General features: G+C 39.1%; 1 protein-coding gene across 6 annotated transcripts in view; it reads right to left on the bottom strand.

Moving 5' to 3' along the window:
- Positions 1-22,538, bottom strand: part of Osbpl1a (oxysterol binding protein like 1A) — a 182,704-nt gene that overhangs the window by 80,925 nt on the left and 79,241 nt on the right. Inside the window, exon 1 of one of the 6 annotated variants that reach the window (XM_013157123.2) lies at positions 15,822-15,988. The exons of 4 other annotated variants lie outside the window; for them this stretch is intronic. The gene's annotated coding sequence lies outside the window, so the exon portion shown is untranslated. Of the gene's footprint in view, positions 1-15,521; positions 15,667-15,821; positions 15,989-22,538 lie in introns of those variants that run through there. One more of the 6 variants, XM_013157124.3, reaches the window with a different exon arrangement.

The raw sequence follows: 22,538 nt of genomic DNA, 5'->3' as shown, positions 1-22,538 counted from the left end.
ACAGACTGACTACATGATATAAGAATAAAGAGGAACCAAGAACAGCTCTGTAGTTTGAGGACAGTGTCAGCTAGCGAACATGAGAAACACTACAGGAGGTCCAGGCACAGATGGAAAGTTTCATTTATGCTAAGTGTGAGATGGCTATCAGACAGCAGTACAGATGTCAAGTGGGCAATCAGATATCAAAGTAGGTGATCAAGAAGGGAATGTTATGTGTTTTAGCTGTAGAGGTAGACTGGATCACAGGGCTGAAGGAGACAGATACAAATGAGAAGGAACTAAAGGACTGAATCTTTGTAGGAAAGAAGAGAAAGATGTAGCAGAGGAAATCAACAACAAAAAAGATGTGGGTAAGAGGGAGCACTTAAGAGGAAAATTAGGGATCTGTGGTATATTAGAAGCTTAGCTAAGAGAAGAATTCAAGGATGAAAAGGTGATTGTGCCCAACACTGATGACAGATCAGATAATACAAGACTTAAGGAAAAACCACCAAATTTTGAGATATGGAAATTGATAATGAACTTGACAAGGGCTGTTTCAGTCACTGTTAAGGGAAAGAAGAGGAGAGAAAGAAAAGGAAAGAAAACTGAGCAGGGGGCAAAACCAAGATGATGATGATATTTAGAGGGGAAAAATCAATAAAAACCCAGAAAGCTTTATTCTTACTTTTGTCAGAATGATTTAAAAATAAGTTCTTATAAAATTAGTGTGAGACCAGCATTATCTACAAATAACAATGCATCACCAAAGTTTGTTCTTTACGTATCTTTTAAAGAACAGAAAAGAGAAACAAGTTTCTAAAAGAAAAGTGCTGTTCTCTTCCACAGTACGCTACCAATAGTGGGTTCCATGCATTTACCCCAGCGCTTTCATAATGGCTCTGGCATTTAAAAGGTAACGGTGCAAATGCAAGTAAGATCTCAATAATCTGCAATTCAATTTGAAAAGTTGAACCATCTGACACCAATTTATAATACAGCAGGAATTTCTATAATAATTCTAAATTTCATTATGTACATTGTACAACCCAAAAGTAGCACTTACAGGATCATATTTCTAAAAGAACTATGTACTTCAATGTATAATTTTCAAATTATTCCACACTGTCATATAATGTGAAGATTACAAAAGATTTTTATTTATCACCATGCAAATTATGGAACTGAATGTTAAAACCACCACGTAATGGTGGATATTAAAAGCAGGCCACAAACATATTTCAATGTAACATACTAAATTAGTGTCAGCTATATTAAAATGGTATGATTCTAAGTCAAGCTATTCAATAAAGATTCTTAATTTTTTTTTTTTTTTGTCTTTTTATCGGTACCAGGGATCGAACTCATGACTGCCTGCTTGCAAGGCAGGTGCTTATGCCGCTGAGCTAAATCCCCAGCCCCGATTCTTAAATTTTTAAAAGTATTTTTCAATCACATCTTTTTAATTCTCCATATCTGTCCACAAATTAAATCCTTAGCTCTGAAATGTGCTGAAAGGTGTTGAAAAATTATTTTTATGGGACAAATATAAAGGTAACAGGGAAGAGAGGACAGTAGAAACAGGATTAGTGGCAATACCAGACAGCTTTTCTTTCTAAGATCCCTTTATCCAGTATTAACACATATTCAGACTTTACCAAGAAAGAGAACTGAAGTGCAGAATCTTCAGTAAAAATGTCACCAAAACTGTCATTATTCTTAACTTTGCAGTAAGTTAATCTAGTCAAATAAAAGTATCTATAATTTCATGAGCACTATACAAAACATGGTTCTATACAGACAAAATTCTATCTCCACTACTAATGTATGCACATACTATTTTTTTACTCAGAAATAACTTTTATACACTGTTAGGTTATTAAATGTTTGTAAGTATGGAAAATACATGCATATAGACATAAAAACAGAAGATTAGAAAGTTACCAGAAGTCACCAAGATACTTTATCACCAAATCCCACAAGCTCTCCCAATTTAGGGGTAGCCAATAACTACACAGACCAATAGCAATGGTGATGAAAAGACATGATCAGGAGTCATCTTTAAAAATCGAGAGCCTCTGGTACTTTCTTTGTGGCCAGCGGTTACTAAACCAAGAAACTGCGGGAGAGGGCCAGAGTCGCCTGGACCACAACACACTGGTTAAAACCACCCTAAGATACCTGTCCTCCAGGAGCACGGTGGTCCCTTCCAAGAACTGGTGGATTACTCCTGTTCACAACTGGCTTAGAACTGAGGTTCCCAATCACAAAGAGCTTGGCAGGATCAGCTCTCCATTTGACTTGTGTTTTGTGAAGGTAGAGAGCCTAGTTCCAGTCCTACTTAACCAGGACTTTCCAGCAGGAACACAGCCTGTGCCCTGTGTCAGACTGCCAATTTCTCCCAGTACCTGTCCTCCCCTTTTCCCTGGTAACAGCCCCAAGTTACCACCTCACTGCATTATCCTCCAGCTAAAAGACTAGAGCTTTTTGGTCTCTTTGGTAGCTATGTTAACAAGTTTCAGACAAAAAGAAAGCAGCATTGTGCAGAATTTGCCAGACCAACCCCAACAAGAGGCCACAACCCTTTTCTGGCCCTTCCCCTTTCCTGCTGACTAGAATCTAACCCCTGAAGGAACAATACCCAGTACCTGAGGCTGCCCTACGAGGTCCAACTGCCCAACTCTTGTCTCCTTGCAAGTGAAGGAAAAACTTTTCCCTAAGCTAATGTTCTTTGGGTTTGTCAGTTAAATACTGATACATGTAATTTTTATAAAGCACTACAGACTATTCTGATGTGACTCATGGATAAATATTGATTTAGAAGAATTTTATTTTAGTCAAAAACTATACATCAAAGGATACCGTTAGATAGGAGAAATAACTTCTAATGTTCTACTGTACAGTAGGGTAACTATTGTCAACAACAGTAATTCTGGATTTCAAAATAACTTAACAGAGAAGACAGATTTTGGATAATAAGTATTTGGAGTGATGGATATGCCAATTAAGCTGCTCTGATCATTGTACACTGTATACATATATGGAAATATCACAACCACAAATACAAACATTTATTAGGAGTCAATTAAAATAGAAACAGAAAGTGCACCAAAAGCACAAGAAACATAAATTTCAAAATGCTGGTGCATCAAAGATTATGACCAATCAAATAGAGACAATCTACAAAATAGAATAAAGTATTGATAAATCATATATCTGACAAGTCTGCTATCCAAAATATACATATATGTGTGTACAACTAGAGAATTCTTACAACTCAGAAAAATAACTCAAATAATAGAAAAGGACATGAACAGAAATTTCTCCAAAGAGGATATGGAAACAGCCAACAAGCATGTGAAACAGCATTCAGCGTCTTTAGTCATTAGACTCACCATCATAACCACAATGAGAAACCACTACTTCACACCTATTAGAGCAGCTGCAACTAGGAGTGGGGGTAACTGTTCACAAGGATGTAAAGAAACAGGAATCTTTGTCTGTTATTATGTAAATGTTATAGTTAATATGAAGAATGACTTTTCAGTTTTTCAAAATATTAAACACAGCATTACCCTATGATACAGGAATATACCCAAAGGAAATACAAAAAAACTATATACATATACATGAACAGCACCTGGCCATAAAAAGAATCAAGTATTAATACATGCTACAATACACATGAACTTCAAGAATGCTATACTATGTAAGAAACAGGCACAAAGGTCACATATTGTATGATTCCATTCATATAAAATGTCCAAACAGTCCAATTCTTAGAGACAGAAAGCTTAATAGTGGGTTTCAGGGTCTAGGAATGGATGGGAACGGGGAGTAACTGCTTAATGGGTGAGGGAGAAAATGTTTTCGAAGTAGCTGTACATTGTGAATACACTAAATGTCACTGAATACTAAATGTCACTGACTACTATGTTCAAAAGACATTATTTCATGTTGAGAATTCTACCTCAATATTTAAAAATGCTTTCCTAAAAATTTAAGTCCAAAAAGAATAAACATGCATTTATCATATGACCAGATCATTCTACTCTCAGGATGAACAATTAGGTCCATACATACTTGTGTACGAATACTGACATTTTATTTGAAATGGGCCAGAACTGGAAATAACCTCCATGTCCCTCAATAGTAAATGGTTATATGGTACAGGCATAAAAAGTAGTATTCAGCAACTAAAGTGAACGAAGTACTGACACTTGCAACAACATAGGTGAATCTAAAAATTAACTGCTCTGAGTTAAAGAACCCAGAGGATGGTTCATTTCTACAAGATTCTGCAAATTTTCTACTATTCTCTAGTGACAAAAAGTTGCTTGTGGACTGAAGCAGGAAAAAGAACCAAGGGGAAGCACTCCTTATCTTGCTTGTGGGGCAGGCTTCAGCAGTGTGAGCACACATCAAAGCTCATTACACTTTAATCACGGGCAGTTTACCATCTACCAATAATTACCTCAACAAAGCCATCAGAAATGAAAATGATTAGCAACAGGAAAGGCAGTGAAGCGAGACTTCTCATGTACTGATAATGGAAATTAAAACAATGACACACTTCTTACACAGCCTTAATAATATTTTTGAAGAAAAATATTAAATATTTTTGAAGAAAAAAAAAATTCCCTCTAACAGCTAACATTGTGTAGGATACTAACCAGCAATGTGTGTGCGTCTGCAACCAACATGAATGAACTGATACACACCAAAATCTTACCAGTGCTTTCCAGACTCTGGTTTTATAATCTTCTTCATAAAGGAAATAGCTTTCTGTAAATTCCTGTGTGTCTCCCAAATACATTGTACAATTTCATAATTATCAAAATATTTTTAAACACATCTGTTTGCACCATCTCATTTTTGCATTAAATCTGCAATGCATCAAATGTCAAACGATGCCTTAAACAGTGCAGAACACATGGTTTTCTCAGACATCTAGCAGAGCAGCCCAATCTAAGAACTTGCTAAGCATACCCCTCGCCTCAGGGTCACGAAGCTTCTACATTAGAATAGATGATGTTTCTCTAGCCACTCTCCACAGGTCTATACCTTCCATGTCCTTTTACAATAAAGGTTTTCCAGATACAGCAGAGCAAATTATCATTTTTAAAGGCAGAGAAGGTAAACCATGATGTACACAAATCTTACTGCCAGAGGTCATTCATGGGCTCTATAGATGACAGTTCCACTAATGAAAATGACTAATGTTATTTATAGAAGTGGTAGCACCACAGCAACTCTAGTTTTGCTGTTGTTGATTTCTGCAATACTAGGAACTGAACCCAGCTCTCCCACTGAGCTACATCCCCAGTGTTTTTTATCTTGAGACAGAGTGAGAAACTTTTTGAGACTAAGTTGCCTGGGCTGACCTTGAACTTGAGATTCTCCAGCCTCCATCTCTCAAGTAGCTGGGATTACAGTGTGAGCCACCCTGCTCAGCTCTAACCTTAACTTTTTAAATGAACTTTTATTGAGATTACGTGTAACAGGTTCACTTTAAATGCACAGTTCAGTGAATTTTACAAATATGTACACCATGTAACTCGCACCACTGCCAAGACACATTTCTAGCTCTGTTCCCCCCATGTTCTCAGGGGACCTTCAACAAGCCTGCTCCCCTCTCTCCGCCCCAGACCAGCCAAGCACTCTTGAGCATCCCAGACTATATTTGCCTCTTTTTGAACTTGAAATAAATAAACGTACTTTTCAGTGTCTGGCTTCCTTCACTTAGTGAAAGACTTTCAGATTTGACATGTTACTGCAAGAATAAGCAGATATTTTTTTTCTTTTTATTATGGAGATAATATGCAGATATAACAGACTTTTTTTTTTTTTTATCAGTACCAAGGATCCAACTCACGACCTCCTACTTGCCAGGCAGGCGCTTATGCCACTGAGCTAAATCCCCAGCCCTATAACATGACTTTTTAATAACACAATTTTCAAATCCATTTTTAAATGCTTTTAGCTCCATCTCCAAAAATAGCTTTATGTATATGACAAATATTATTAAGCCCATAAAGACAGTAGGTTTCCTCATATAAAATGCTGATGCTTTATTCTGCTTTGGGAAGTGTTTCCGTGGATCTCAAGCTGGGGTGGAGGGATTTAAATATGCTAGAATCACAAGCAGGCTAGACTTCAGTTGAAGGAAACATTCTAAGTATCTTAAAATGGTGGTCCTCGTCTTGCTCGTCATGATGCAAGCAAAACATGGCATTTCCACAGCACGCTGGAGACAGTGAGCAGCTGGTCAGGAGCTCCCGCCGCTCAAAAGTTGAGAAGATCATTTATCTTAAACCCACCCCTTGGGCAGCTCTAATATGAAATTTAAAGAGCAAATAGTCCTATTTCAAAAGGCTACAGGTTTACAAAAAATAAAATGTTAGGAACAAATAAAAGCTTAGGTAAAATATTAATTTACTAATAAGCAACTAAAGTGATTTAAAAATTCCCAAAGTCCTAAAATAATGGACATGGTTTATTTTCCCTTCCTCAGGTAAACTTGACTTCCCTCCTGACCCCTTCTCTTCACAAGAAAAATCATGTGACTGATGACTATGAACTGATTTCAAGTGCCTTCCTCAATCCCAGTTTTACCCCATTTGTAAGCAACTGAGTAATTCATGCCACTGTGTTCCTCACCCAACAAATACTCACTGACTGCCCCACACACAGACAGACACACAGATACAAACTCTCTCTCTTTCTCTCTCTCTCTCTCTGCATTATATGCATTCTAGGCCCCAGGGAAACACTACTCAGTAAGTAAAACAATAACCCTGCACTCATTGAAATTATAGTCTATTGCTGGGGAAGAAGCAAGGTGATTTTGTGGAATATTATGTTGCATGGTAGAAAACACCAAACAAACAAACAAAAAACGGATCTGTGAAGGGAAAAGGGTGTCCTGGGAGACAAGGATGTCACCCAGAGTCCCAGAGGACACATTGGGGAGGTGTCACTGGGTGCAGGGCTGCCATGGAGTAGCAGAGAGCATGTCAGCACTGAGCAGGAGAGAGGCACAGGCAGAGAAGAGCCACGTTCTCAGGAGGGATGGGCTCAGCAGCCTGAGGAAGGAGAGGCCACTGCCTTCGGATCTGAGTGAGCAGGGTGAGTGAGAAACGGAACAGGCCCAGAAGGAGGGAGCAGGGCCACCCACAGGCCTCATGGGCCCTGCTGCACCTGAGGCTCCCCACGGGAAAACTAAGAAGCCACTTGCTCTGCATTCAGCCTCCACATGGAACACGACACTCCTTTCTAGATTATGCACTCTAAGAAAAGCCTGAGAAGGACAGGCAAGGAGAAACAAAGAGAGAATGATCTGGAAAGCTCAACACAGTAGTAACATGGATGGAACCTAAGGACATCTGGCTTGGGGAAAAGAACTTAGTAGCCGCTCCAAATTAATAGCTGAGAAATTGTCACGAGACAGGAAATATGCTTTTACTTGATGTAAAAGCATAGAGCACAGAGGATTCATGAATTTAACAGAGGGGAGGAAGGATAAAATCTGCCTTAAAGTAACCTTCTAGTATTTATAGTTCTCCTGCAATACAATGGGAACTAACATCGGCTTGCTCATGCCGCCTATATGCTAAATACCTGCTATCTGACACACTCCTCACACCCTGTCAAGTTATAACTACCAAGGAGGAACTCAAGCCCAGAGTGACTACATGGCCTGCCTGAGATTGCATAGCTAGTGACAGACCAGCTATATTCAAACCCAGGTCTGTATGACTCAAGCCTCAAGCTCTTAACACAAGAGCATATGCTGCCTATATGGTCACGGACGGAAGTGTTTACCTATCACATAAAATGACTGGTTGGCAGAAGCTGTAGAAAAAGACTCCTGCAGATGGAGGAAAATCAGATTGTCTCTAAGATCCCTATGATAATTCTGGCATTAAATGTTTTTCAAGTTTCAATCTTTACCTTTTCCTTAACAGTTTTTAGAAATTTTGGTTCTTCTAAATATGGCTAAAGATCAAATAAAAATCATCTCAATATGAAATGTTAAATCCATGCTGATCATTTTTCTGGTTTTAAGAATTACTCTACTTTATTACTTCCCATGTATCCTCAAGTATGGCAATTTCTATTTCAGTAATAGAGACTGAATTCAGGGCTCTACAATGAACTCTATGTCCACCCTCTACCCTATGCTCACACATGTGCACCTGTGCTTCTTCTTTTGTTTTGAGATAGGGATGCTAAGTTGCCCAGACTGGGCTTGAATTTGCAATCCTCCTGTCTCAACATCTCAGAGTGTTGGGATCAAATCCCTTAACTCATTTCATACCTCTGGTGATTCAAACACATATTCTTATTTTCCTATGCTAACTCTAAGTTAACCTTTTCCACACACTTCACACCCTTTAGGATGGCTCCTGTTAGAGGAGAGGAGAGCTTGTGAGGACACAGCGAATCAGAACCCTTAGCTCCACTGATGGGAGTATGAAATGGTGCAGCTGCTATAAAAAAAAAAAATAGTGCTTCCTCAAAAAAATGAAATGCAGAATTGCCACATGATCCAACAATCCTACTAAAAAGAAATGAAAGCAGAGAAAGCAGAGGCATTTATATACCATGGTCACAGTAGGATTCTTTACACTAGCCCAAGGGAGGAGGCAACCCAAGTGTCCATGGACAGTGAAAGGATGAACAAATACGGTACATACACACAAGGGAGCATCAGTCAGCCTTACAAGAAGGAAATTCTACAGGAGACTTACATCCCACCACTGCCTAGCTGGGAGGGTGTGAAAAGAAAGGCCACTTTCTAACATGGCATGGGAGGGGACCCTTCAGTGACGGGGCTATGCAGATGCTGTGGACAGTCCAAACATCTGGCTACGAATTCTCTTAAGGCCAAAACAAACAAATACAATCAATTATATACTTTTAATTGTCCACTAGGAGAAAAAGATGCCAGTTCTTTAGGGAAAACAAAGTCCCTCTTTGCCTTTTGCTCTAATTTATCATACAAGGTAATATATAGGGGAACAAAAATATTAGAGGGCAAAATGATCATGTTATTTAAGCTAATTTTTTTAAAAACAATATAAACTGAGGATCTAACTCAAAGATAATTCAGGGTCATTTTTTGAAAATAAAATCTAGTGTATAGTATTTTGACAGTTCAATCTTACAATAAAATTTAGAATACTGAGAGAAGTCGACATCTTATTTCTTCTAAAGTGCAACTTCTACCAACAAAAATTTCCCAAAATTACAGACAGCAAGCTGCTGTTAAAAAATCCAAGGCTATAGGTATTCTGTGAAAAATCTGAAGACATTTCAATATTCTTGGCCATCTGGTTCTTATTTCTAAATATGGTATTCTTTTGTCAAATTGAAAAATAGCTTGTATAGACACCACATCAGCTTTGAAAAAAGGCTGACTGACTTATCTGATGGATGAATTTAGCTTCACTAATTCAAATCATGTATGTTTATAGCTGGATAGTTCTTCACTACTAAATCTAGATGCAGAGTCCTGGATTCTGTTCTAAGTTTTGCATCCTGCTTACATAAGCTGGGAACCACATGATTTTTTTTTTTCTCTAGGCCCTTATCTTTTCCATAAAATAAAGTAGAACTGCTCAATCATTTTCAAACTGTGTTTACAGAGGGCCTTAGCAGATCACAGTGTTTTTACTTTTATCTGTCTTATGTCCTGGCATCTGTATCTGCTTCCATCCCTCATAAAACCTTTGAAAACCAAGAGACTAGCTTCTACACAATTCTATCACTGAGATTTTAAACAATGACTCCATAATACAAAGTAAAATAAATCATTTCTTTCATATGTTAGGTTAATAAGAATGACACTCATACATCATCATTTCTAATCCAACTACTTAGAACCTAGAGTATCAACAAAACCTCCCCTATTAAGAAAGTTATTGTAAATGACAGCTGATTTCCCAGAATGAGCTCAAAAAAAGCCCAACGTCCAGAAAGTAGCCAGTAAGAGCCGGGTAAGAGCCGGGTAAAGGATCGGACGACATCACTAAAGGCTAGAATCCAGCTCGCGTACATAACAACATGCTCACATCTGTAGCTTGGGAGGTTATAAGCTTCCTTCTCCCAGGGGACAGGCAACTCCCTTGAAACCCTCTCAACCACTGAGCACAACCCCTCTGCTTCTTGTCATTCCTGTCACCACCTACTGCTTCCCATCAGGGTTTCTTTCATCTAACACACTATACCACAAACCACTCCATTCTGTCTAGGAATTGTGCAGACTTTTTAAAAAAGAGATATTCCTGAGAATGCAGCATAGAAAGACTATCTTAAAGTAAAATAAGGAGTTTACCATTATCTCATTTGACACTTAGAAAGCTTGCAAAGTACACAACAAAGAACTGTGTTTAAAAACCCTTTGTCACACAGGATGAACACAAGCCTAAAGGATGGCTTATCCAGAGTCAAACAGCTAAGAGTCTGCTACTGAAGCTCGGTCTCCACGCGGTGGATGACATCCCACTGCTTTCTTCTGAGGCATTCCCCAAATTGGGTTGTAAGGGGAGTAACAAAGGCAGGGTGGTAAATAACAGTAAACACTCAGCATTAGAAGAAAATCAAAGGCAGGTCTTGCTGGTATCTTCCCTGTTAGCGCTGGGGCAAAGATTCTGGGGAGAAGCAAGAAGTAAGATAGAGCTTTTAGTAGATGATGGAAAAATCGTCAAAGGTAGAAAAAAAGGGCAGGAACTGAAGGAAGGAAGCAAAGAAATAACCTTCCTACCACTCAAAGCATCAAGATACAGAAAAAGAAGCAGGAAAAAAGGGTAAAAGAAAGTAGACAGCAGCTAGGTGGAAAAAGAGATGAACAGAAATGCCAAGTCATGGAAACAGAAAGCTGTAAGAAAAACACCAACAACAACACTGGAGAGCATCAAAACTTCCTGCAGGTTTTAGGTGTTTCACTGAAGCAGGACCGTACCTACACTACACACATGGGCAGGCCTCACTCTGGCAAAATGGAGTCTACAAGAATGCAGAAATACTGGGGTCCAAAACCTAAAGCAACAGAAAAAGCGAGCAGGGACAGTTACCAAATTAGAAAATATTAGAACTAAAAAATGTAAGACCTAAAATCTGGCAAAGGACAAATTTTGAACAAATTATTCACTTTCAGAAGGGCAGAGAATAACAAATGTATGGATAATAGGTGAAAACTAAGACAGTAACAGAGAAAATTAATTTAATGGAAAAGATGCAAAGGATACCAAAGCTAAAGAGAATTCTTTGAAAAAAATCAAATAAAATGTTAACGAGACTTACTGAGAGAGCACGGATGAGGGGAGAATTCATTTAAAAGAGAGATTTTTTTTTCAGAGCTAAAGAATACATGAATACATTACAGATCCAACTTAGGTTAAAAAATTAAAGAACAGCATTAACACCTTTGAACAGTAAGTTTCAAAACTTCAAGAGAAAAGATAAAGTTCTAGAAACATAGACATGTTAAAACTAACCCATAAAGAAACAATGTTAAAAGCCTTATAACCATTAAAGATATTCAGTTTTTTTTAAACTCACAAAGGTAAGGTAGTTTTATAACAAAGTTTCAAAATCTTTAAATTTTAAAGAGAATAAAAACAAACAAAACAAAACAGAATAAAGTCTACCAAACAAAACATTGAAAGTGATACAAGACTTCAAAACAGAGTAACAGGAAATCAACCATTGCTACCATAATGCCTCATTACCTTCAAGTTGCTGCCCATAAATCAAGACATAATAAAGTCAAACAACACAGAACAGAATAAAACCAATCAAAACTTTGAATGAAACAAAAAAATCAAATGGAGCAAAGCAAAACAATGAGAACAATACTGGATTTCAAAAACAAAACAGAAGGAAATCCCTCATATTTCTATACTGCATATTGTTATCCCCTAAACAGATGCTCAGACTACTGGCTTTAGGCCTTCAAAATCAATCAAACAATATAAGCATTGTTATTTTTGTACCTCAGTTGCTATCACCTCAGTCTGTGTTCCTCTGGATCCTCCAGTTGCTTATAGGGAGATAGGGGGTGCATGGCTCAGCTCTTGTCCAGCCCATGGGAAGGGCAAATTGGCTTTCTGTTTCTCCTCCCAGCCCACGGCTGCCACTTGCTCATGGAACAGGCCCAAATTTTTAAGAACAGATCATTTCAATTTTATCTAAGCTTTTCCGGAAATAGTAAAAAAAGGTACAGCCCCAAACTCATCTTAAGAGGTCAGATGGTAAACCATGATGACCACAAAATGAAAGGGAACAGAGATGTTAAAATCCAAAAGAAATTAAACTAGAGAGACTACAGAAGAAAATGCATGTCCAAATTAGCTTTAATTCCAGAATCTCAAGAATGGTTTATCTTTAGAAGAAATATAAAACTATCATTTGGTAGGGAGAAAAAGTTCTAACAGATGCAAAACATGTGATAACATGTAACATTTTTTCCTGACTAAAAAATTCAACAAGAATGAAAGTGACCATCATCAATCTGATAAACGGTACTTAATAAATATCACCCACAGTAAATCACTAGAAGTTTAAAACATATATTTTTTCTAAAATCAGCGAACAATACAGAGTCCTATCACCTCAGCACCAATTATTCAACACTAACCTGAAAGTTCTAGTCAGTATGTTAAGAACAAAATAAACAAATAAATAAATGGAAAGCATATGGATTGGAAAGAACTGTTAATATTCATAGATTATCTATCATGTCATAGAACCTGAATCACAGCCTCCTTATTTCTATTCCACACGACCCCACACTTACTCCTCTGCTCACTGCAATCTGGCGTGTCCTACGTCCTGCTTCCCAAACTTCTCTCCTGAGCCCAAGGCCCACCTGGCTCCCAAAGCCCACAGACGCGATCTGGCTCTCACCTTCACCTCCTGGAGGGTTCTTCCCCCTTATCTCCAGACCTTCTCTTGCCTCTCAGGCTACTTTTTCTCAGCAGTCCCTGCTAGCTGCCTTCTTCCACTGGTCTTGTAAACAACAGAATCAAGCCTTTGATTTCTAACTTTTTCAAGTTACACACCTACACGACATTATTCATTATTCACCGCTTGGGTGTGATTACCATGTTCGTTCAGGTGACACCCAATAGGAATGGTTCCCAAATTTGTTTTGGACAAGGACAAGGATGTGTTGACATGTCCAAAAGGTATTTCATCTTCCTACATTTATTCCTGCCTTAGTCACCTTCCATTTGGTGACTTAGGGCACAAAGCTGGACACCAATCAGCCCTGACCCCACCTTCCCTTCATTCCCCACAGTCAGTCTATTACCAGCTCCTATTTATGTTCTGTACTTCTGAAGCATCTCTCAGTGCTATTATCTTCCTTTCCCCCTTCAGTCACTAATTTGATTCAGGCTCTGATTTCTCTTCAGTGTCTTATACCTGGTGGTCTGCTCACTGCCTGCTGTCTAATCATTTTCAAAAGGAGCAAATCTGATTAAATCTCTCCCGATTAAAATCTTTCAGTGACTCCAACAGCCAAAGATTCAAAGGGCTTCAAAAAGAACCCGCTTCTATTCATGAGACTAGATCCTCTAGCCTAAGGAATGACTGGCTACAATTCTACCTTTTCTGCTATTTTTGAGTGCACCCTTTGTAAGAATCTATTCAACTCCCTGGCTCCTGTAGTAAACTCCATGTTTTATGCAGATAAACTGATGTGGCAGTCTCTGTCAAGGTAATATTGATGAATTAGTCAAGAAAGAAACTTTATTCAATCCCCAATAGTAAATAAAAGCATTCTTAAAAAAAACTTTACATGAAGTATTAAGTGTTAAATTTACAATAGACCATTATAACAATGTTATATGTTGAACACCTAGAAGTTACAATGAATTACCTCTGCCTATACAACTCATTCAAAATTCATCTGAATATAAGCCAGGCAGTGCCTTCTATACTTGGAATGTGGTAGGAATAAGACAGACAACTGCACCTACGTGATGGCCTTGTACCACTAAGAGATACTAAAGCTTGTCGGATGGATTAGGGGTCACACCAAGTACGGCAACCTTCATATGCAAGCGCACACACCGAGACCGTGCTACCAGTTACTGTTCAGAAATTTCCATAAGTTATCAAAATGAAGTTCAGCCCTCATTTTACGTGATTTACATGAACTTTTCATTCGTGTATAATTTATAACCTACTACTTCCAAAATTAATTTATAGTAATATGGTACTAGGTTATATATGAAAGATGAAAATATTAAATATGTTAAATAATGCGTACCATGTAAAAATTCATTTTTCTTTCTTGAAAGTATTAAATTTTTCTTAGAATCCTCAGGGGTGAAAAACCCCAGAGGGTGACATATTCCAATGTCTTAAACAGTAATAAACCTATCAAATCTTTTTAAGAATGAAAATGACATATCAGCTCAGATTACAACGTTGCATAATTATCTTGTTATTTTAAACACAGCATTTTACATGTACTTGTATTTTATTTCTAAACTACCTTCCATTGGAGCACACACATTTGCTTTTAATGTGGAAACCCTGACCAACTTTTTAATGTTTCCCATTCCACAGCAGGGTGCATAATTGAGCACAGGGAGACTGTGGTACCTCGGTCACTTTTACCACCATCTCCAAAATTAACTTTTTAAAATAAAATGTTCCTCAAATAGGGAGACCAGAGTGTAGTACCTATGCTCTATCCACAATAATAAAAAAAATTCTTTAAAATTCCAGTAAAAGTAATACCGGGCAAGGCTCCACTAGATCTCTGGTCTTCACATCCAGCTTTAAAATCTACCAGATCCAAACTGTGCTACCTTGCCAAACCATCCACTTCAGTGCTAAAAACCAAACATCTGGAGAAGCGATTAACTTTGTTCTGTCAAACTGAAAAGTTTACACTTAGATTCCCATATTCAACCTACACATTATTCCACCAACACGAATTTCAAGCATTTTTCTCCTTTGAAAAAGCTTCCTGCTAACCAATGATATGCCTTCCAAACTAAATGCCTTAATTTTATCTTTGAACCTAATTAAAATTAAGAAACTTTAATTTTAGTAACTCAAAAAAGCACACAGTACTAAGCTCCTTCCTGACACTTTCCTCTGTCTGCCCTCGCTCCAAACCCAGAAAAATCCACCACAACTGCAAACACAAAACAACTAGCCACATGCTCTGAAAGCTAGGGAACGTGACTCCCCGCTGGCTTGGGCTACAAAGAAAGCCCATGAGTAATCAAAAAACCTAAATCAAAACATTAAAGTTGAAAGCCAACCCTCCCCGACATTAATATAATTTCTTTTTCTCTCTTCAATCGACTCAAGCATTTCCCCGCGTATTCCTGGAATTTCAGCGGCCTCAGAAGCCCGGGTACTAAGTTCATCTCAATGTCAGCCAGAATAGAGACATGCAAAAAATCACTAACTTGGAAGGTTATTTAGGACAATAACGTCTTTCACTCTTACTCCTCCCACTCCAGCCCGATTTGACCTAATACTAATATTTAGCAGTGGGGAAAAAATACCAGTAATTGGGCTTTGCCCCAGGGGCCCTTCCAGGAGGCAGCAGAGACCGGCACACACCCAGCAGAGAGCCCCTCGCAGGAGGGGCAGCGTCTGGCTCACGCGCCCCTCCCCACGCGCCCGGGCTCCACTCGGCTCGGCGCGCGCGCACACACACACAAACACACACGTCGAACTGTTCTTGGATCTACTCACATCCCTCGATCACATCTGGCTGCCCAGCCCCCTTCCTTCCCCGCGTCCTGTCGCCCCCGCAGCGGACCCAGCAAAGCCACCCGCGGCAGGCACACCCACCCACTCACCTGGCCCGGATCCCGGGACCGAGCGGCGGCAGCGGGCGCGCCCCGCCGCCAGTTCCAGCGCGAACGCCTCCGCCTTCGGCCTGCTGCTGCTCCTCCCCGCCAGCCGCGCTCGCGCGCCCGCTCCCTCCAGAAGCGCGACCCGGGGCGGCACCGCAAGGTCTCCCTAAGTCACCTTCCGCGGCGCGGCGCGGCCCGCCCCGCTCCAGCCGGCAGCAGTGCCCGCCTCCCGCGCGAGGTCGCCAGGCGCGGCCCAGGACTCGCAGGGCCGGGCCGGGCCGGGCCGGGCCGGCTGCAGAGGTCGGCTCCCTGGCGCGGCGCAGACCCGCCCTCCGGAGCCAGCTGCGGGGCCTGCAGCGGGCGCCGCCAGCGGGTCGCCTGGCTCCTCGGTCCCTCCCGGCGCCGCGGCGCAGGTGGGGACTGAGCCTGTCCGCAGCCTCCAGAACAGCCGTTCTGCGCGGTTCTGCAAGTAAGGAAACTGCTGACTCCGGCGCTGGGCGGGCGCGAGCGGGCGGAGGCTGCTGCGAGGTCCTAGAGTGGCCTCGTGCTCGACCCTTGTGCAGACCAGCCGGCCCCGACAACTTTTACACAGCCAGCCCGCCCCTCGGGAGCTCGGGAAAGCCGGGAGCCCTCTCTTCCCCAGGCTTCCCTACACCCCGGTGCCCTTCTGCTGCAGACTCACGTCTGCCATTCCGAAAGGAGAGCTGGAGTAGTCCTCATCTGCATTGTTTATACCCTCGCTGGGGTGGGATGTGAGAGATGAGGCAAACAGCAGCATTCGTCACACTACGAAAACCTGTTTAGAGGCGAGCCTTCCCATTCCAGCCGGGCTTACAGCTAAAGGCACCAAGAACAGGAAAACTCGACAGATAAACGCTGCACCAAGTGAGATTGTCAGGTGCATCAGATTCTTGTGAACAATAGTTTTCTGGTTAAAAACAACTTTGGTTCCCCCTAATTTATAAACTTTTTTTCAGTTTTTTTTTTTTTTTTAAAGACAAGATTTCTGTGTAGTTCACGCTAGCCTTGAACTCACTGTGTAGCCCAGGCTCTCCTCAAAATGCTGTAATGACAAGTGTGGTCCATCATACCTGGCTCTTAAGTTGGAAAATGTAGAATTAGAGTTTGTGAAGTTTTATGGTGCCTTTGAAAAGTCACGTTTTCCCCCTTTCATTCTACTTTTTAATTGATAACTATTCTTCTATTGGGAAAAGTCACATTTGGCACTACACAATCTTCCTCTGTAAGGCCTGAAAATTAAGAGAATGAATTAAGCTTACACAGTACAAGCAACACAACAATAAACAACAAAAGCTACTTTGTTTTTAGAAGGTAATTTACTGGGTACCTACAATGTGTCAACCATTACACTGAGGCACTTGATAGAACATGGAAAATGGAATTTTTATCGTAAATACATTTGCCTGAGATTGAGGTAGTGGAGTTTAGATCCAGACTGGTCTGACCCAAAAGCTTGTATTATTTCCTTTGTGCATTTATTATTCATTCACTCAGATATTTAACCACCTTTCTACTGCATGCCCAGTTCTATGCTACAAAAAGAAAGTGGCTTTCTGAAGGAACTCCAGTTCAGTGATAATAAAATACAGCTGTGCTAACACGGAACCCTTGGCATGGGAAGGACACCTAACCTAGTTTTGAAGAGTGAGTGGAGGGTGGAATTCGGAAATGGTGGCTCAAGCCTTCCAAAGAGCAATCCTGACAACAAGCCAGCAAACTACCTGTGGGGAATGTATATGTGGGGTTGGAGGTTAAGGATTAAAGGAAGAGACAGTTCAAACACTGGAAGGCAAATTCACAGGGCTTGATCAAAGGCAAAAGCATGAGGAAAAAGGATCTACCTAAGATAGTTTGTGTGATCCTGGCTCAGAAGTACCTTAGTCAGTGGTACTTATATGAGTTGAATGGCTGACTCAGTTTTAGACACATGGGTTTTGAAATACTTTTCACATAACTATGTGTAAATGATTAAAAAGAAAACAGTATTACTGGTCAGGAGCTGGGGAATGGTCTAAGGTAGATACCTAAGTAACCATGGATTTCTTATTAAAGGAGGGAGGGAAACCATTTAGAGAAAATACTAGGAGAAAGATACCCACAAAAACGTAGGGGACATTCATATTTGAGACAAAGAAGACATGCTTGAAGGTGACTGAGAAGCCATAAAGGATAAAGAAGCCAAAAACAGTAGGCATCATGGAAGTCAAAGAGGATTCCAAAAAGCAATAAGTAATCAAAGGTCAAGTCCTTCAAAGGATAAGCAAGACAACTTAAAAATGTCCTCTGCTTTAGAAAGAAGAAATATGGGCAAGTGACCGAGCTGGAGAAGGAAGATGCTGAAACAGAAAGCATCACACTGTCAAGGATGAAACTGGTAAGAAATGCACAGTGACAGATAAAAAAATTATTTGAAGGACGCCAATGACTAAACGACTGATGGAAAGCTCAGGAGGCTAAATGAACATCAGATGCCATGATGTGGTAGAGTTTTAAGTCCACATAAAGGGATGAGTTCTCTTCAGTGATACCAGCATCTGGCCCAGGGACCTACATTCCAACCCTTCGGATAGTTCCAGCTTAATCTGAATCTTTCATTCCACCACAAATGTAGCACCATCACCATTCAGTCATATATCTGGGTCACCTCTCTTCAGCAGTCAGGATGTTTAACATGAAAGTATGAAACATTTTATATATACCAGCTTCAAATAGCCAAGTGTCTAACTTGGAAAAGCTGGTCTAAGATCAAGAGAACTCAGTGATTCACAGAACAAGGATGACACCAATCATGGCCGCCATGGGACAGGTACTTCTGAGGCCAAGCTCTGGTGAAGAAAACTACACAAAAAAACAGTCATGAAACCAGCTTCTAGCCTTCTGAATGAAACTTTCAGAGACTGCTGAAGGGAAAAACAAGCATTAACATTGTCTGATATGACATTTCCTAGTATTCTATCTTAAAAACATCCTGTAGGTTTCCTTTTACTAGATCAAACCACAGACTTCTCGACTTACTTTATATACTGCAGGTTTTTTCAACTATGTAATTATTTTTATTCACACGTAAAATTTCCTGTATTACACTTCATTTATATACGGGTCATAGTGAAAACCTTGACTCTACGGGTCACATCAGAGCATCCACTCACAAACAAAAACCACCCATATATCACAAAAATAGAAGGAAGGAGGCTCAGGTGCCGAGGCCCACGCTCATGGAAAACCCTCCTGGACAGCCAGCTCACCCTTACTGTGGACTCAGTTTCACCAAGTTGGGTTTCTCTGGCTTTCTTGTTATAAAACAGGAGATTAGAAAGAGTAAATCAGACATCTGGATTCTGCTAGAAACAAGCACATAATCTTAAAAGTCTAGAAGTAAAATTTTAAAACCCATAAGGAGCAAACAAGTCATGAAACATTAGCAAGACTCAGCCACTTAGCTAAAAATCAGATTGTTCTGTAAAAAATTATCTTCTAAGATATCTTTGTAAAAAGAGCACAGAGTACTTATTAACAAATAAAAGGACAATCCTGAGAAAACCACAAAACATAAAACTGAGTTTTACAATTTTAGGTATTAAATGTGTGGGCTGGGGATGTGACTCAGCAGTAGCACACTTGCCTAGCATGTGAAAGGCCCTGGTTCAATCGCCAGCATCACAAAAAAAAAAAAAAAAAAAAAAAAATTGGGTGAGGGATCTAGCTTAGTGGCACAAGTGCCTGCCTGAAGTCCCGAGTTCAATCCTGGGTACGGAAAAAAAAAAAAAGATTAAAATAGATATAGGTCTGCTGCTATGGGCACTGAGTTCACTGACACTTAGCCATCTGTGTTTTGTAGCACACACAACACAAGTGTTTTGCCACTATAATCTCATTTATTCTTCAAAACAATTCTGGTCATCATTTTAAAAAGGAGGATATATATATATATGTGTGTGTGTATATACACACACACATATATTATCTATACATGTGTATATATGTATATTGTGTTAGCCAGGCAGGTGCTTATGCCACTGAGGTAAATCCTCAGCCACAGGGAATATATTTAAAAACTGAGTTGAAGGGAGATTAAGTAGCAGAGCCAGGAAAAACACTCAAGTCTATGGGAATTCAAAGCTTGTGACTGCTCTGTTTAAAAAAGTTCCAGATAATAGAAATGTAATATATAATACCAAATAATTAAGTTATTAAATCCCAATGTAATTATTTGTTAGGCATTTGAAAGACTAATTTCAAGGATATCACTTATTTTTCAAGAATTCTGGGAGACACTCTGATTTTTTTCTATGAATCCATAAATTTTACTGAAAGACAGTATTTCACAAAATTACTGAAAAGCTATCCTACTAATCCTCTAAGAATCTGAAATCTGAAATGCAAGTTACCAATGAATGCTGCATTCCATGCACATTACTCAGCTATGTACAGTTGATACCTATATCCAACTCCTAGGTGTTTATTTTCATTTGATAGAAACTTGTCCCAGTCAGACTGAGATTTAAAACAGATCCATCAGACATTCAGATCATTGTTCCTAACAATTTTCTACATTGTTTCTTCAAAAATGAAGACATAAAAACAGAGGCAAACATTAGGAATCCTTTGTTGTGTAGTAGGTAATAAAGATAAAACTGAATACAATCATTCTACAAGTAGTCAAATAAATCTTTAGAGCACACTACCTCTTCCCAGAACAAATGACACAAAAGCTCCAAGCCCATCAAAGAGGGATTATAAGTGTTAATTACCTAAATTCCTACAACTGTAGTGGCTGGTTTTTTTATTCAGCAGTTACTACGCATCAGACACTGTACAAAGGATTTTGCTTACATTATCATATTTAATCCTCATGACAAATTTAAGAAGTTGAAAGGGGTTAAACAGTCTAAGCTCAAAGCTAATACTATTGGAAATGTGCATTTTTAACAGAAGGGTTTGGGCTTTTTAAAATGGTGAAAATCAGAATAGGTTGACTTGTCTAGAGATTACAGACCATCAACATAGCACATTACTTCTAATCTATTGTTCTGCCTTAAAATCATACATCTCTAGGTGGAAAAAAAAAAGGTATCAACACATCCATCAGATAATCACACAAAAAATGTTCAAAGGAATTTGGTTTTACAATGTGCTAAATACTATATGAATCCTGACATCACAATTTGTTAATTTCAAAGATGTTCCATCAACTTGTTCAGATTTACATATATGTATCATTCATCACTTAAATAAACTAGCACATGAAATCTGCAAATAAAAACAGAAGTGCTCAGAAAGTATTTTTAAAACCGTATTAGAAGAATAAACCACTTAAAACGCTTAATGACAGACAGTTCTGTTTTTCTGGGATAGTAATAGAATTCTATGGGAAGACTTTCTGTAAGTTTTTCTTTTTGTTTTGACTTTCATTAGTACATGTTTACAGTACATAATTACATTCACCCTAGGGAACTGGCACACGTACATAACACATTTCAAGTCCCTTTCTCTCCCTCACACCCTTTTTATTTTCCCAGGATCAGATTCACTTATTTATAAGACCTTATTAAATTAATCATCACAATTTTAAAAGAATTCAGATTAATATTTTCTTTACTTTTCAAACAAATGTATAGAAGGTGAGGCACACAGCATTTCACAGGCTGTACATGAATTCACACAGCTTCCATTTTAATCATGGGAAAATAATTTTAGATTTTTACATATAAGAAAACATTAACAAGATGTGTGTGCACACCCTTGAAATCCTAGCAGTCTGAAAGGCTGAAGCAGGAGGATTACAAATTTGGGCCCAGCTTGGGCAGCTTTTCAACTTAATGAGATAAAAAGGAAAAAACTACAGAAATCCATTTTTCTCATATTTTGCTAAAACCTAATCTCTAACCAAAAAGTATAAATATAATAAATTAGATAATATAGAAAGCTGATGATTAAATATGTATGTAGAAGTTAACAAAATGGAAAAGAAAGCTTATTGCCACTGAGGGGGCCAGTTAAGAGTTGGTCCCCTTATGTCACCCAGGCTGACTTTGAATTCGTGACAATCCTCCTGCCTCAGCCTCCTAAATTCTGGGATTACAGACATGCCTGGCCTGCCACTTGGGTTAAAATCATAAAAATGACAAAATAAATAAAAGAAAAATACTAGTTTAGGCAACCCAAACACATATAATTTTTTAATCCTTAAAGAATTACTGATGGATTGGGGCTGGGGATTTAGCTCAGCGGCATAAGCACCTGCCTTGCAAGCAGGTGGTTGTGAGTTCAATCCCCGGTACCGGAAAAAAGAAAAAAAAAAAAAAAGAATTACTGATGGATTAGCATATCCTTTTCACCCAAAAGCAAACAGCATATGGTTGAACAAGAAGAGAGCAAGGGGAAACAAAACAGAAAAAGCTTTCATCACTCAGATCAATTTACATAGGGAAGGGTAATGGTACTTTCTAAATATAAGCATTACATATTTTTCACATAAAGAGCTTTTGTTTCTAGAATATTTCCATATCCCTTTTAGTGACATGTCACAACAATCTGGTCAGAATGATGTTAATTATATTTGTTAAATATAGCTACATCAATAAATTCAAAAGAATTCTGAATTTTACAGTAGGTATTTTAGAATCACCATGCTTAATCAAGAATACCTTCCAAATTTTGGTGAAAAATGAAGCTTTCCTTTAAATTATATACACTTTA

The sequence above is a fragment of the Cavia porcellus genome, unplaced genomic scaffold, assembly GCF_034190915.1.
Source record: "Cavia porcellus strain 051 isolate PalLab524CR breed Dunkin Hartley unplaced genomic scaffold, mCavPor4.1 scaffold_20, whole genome shotgun sequence".
Taxonomy (NCBI): Eukaryota; Metazoa; Chordata; class Mammalia; order Rodentia; family Caviidae; genus Cavia; species Cavia porcellus.
This window is presented reverse-complemented; position numbering and strand designations above follow the sequence as displayed.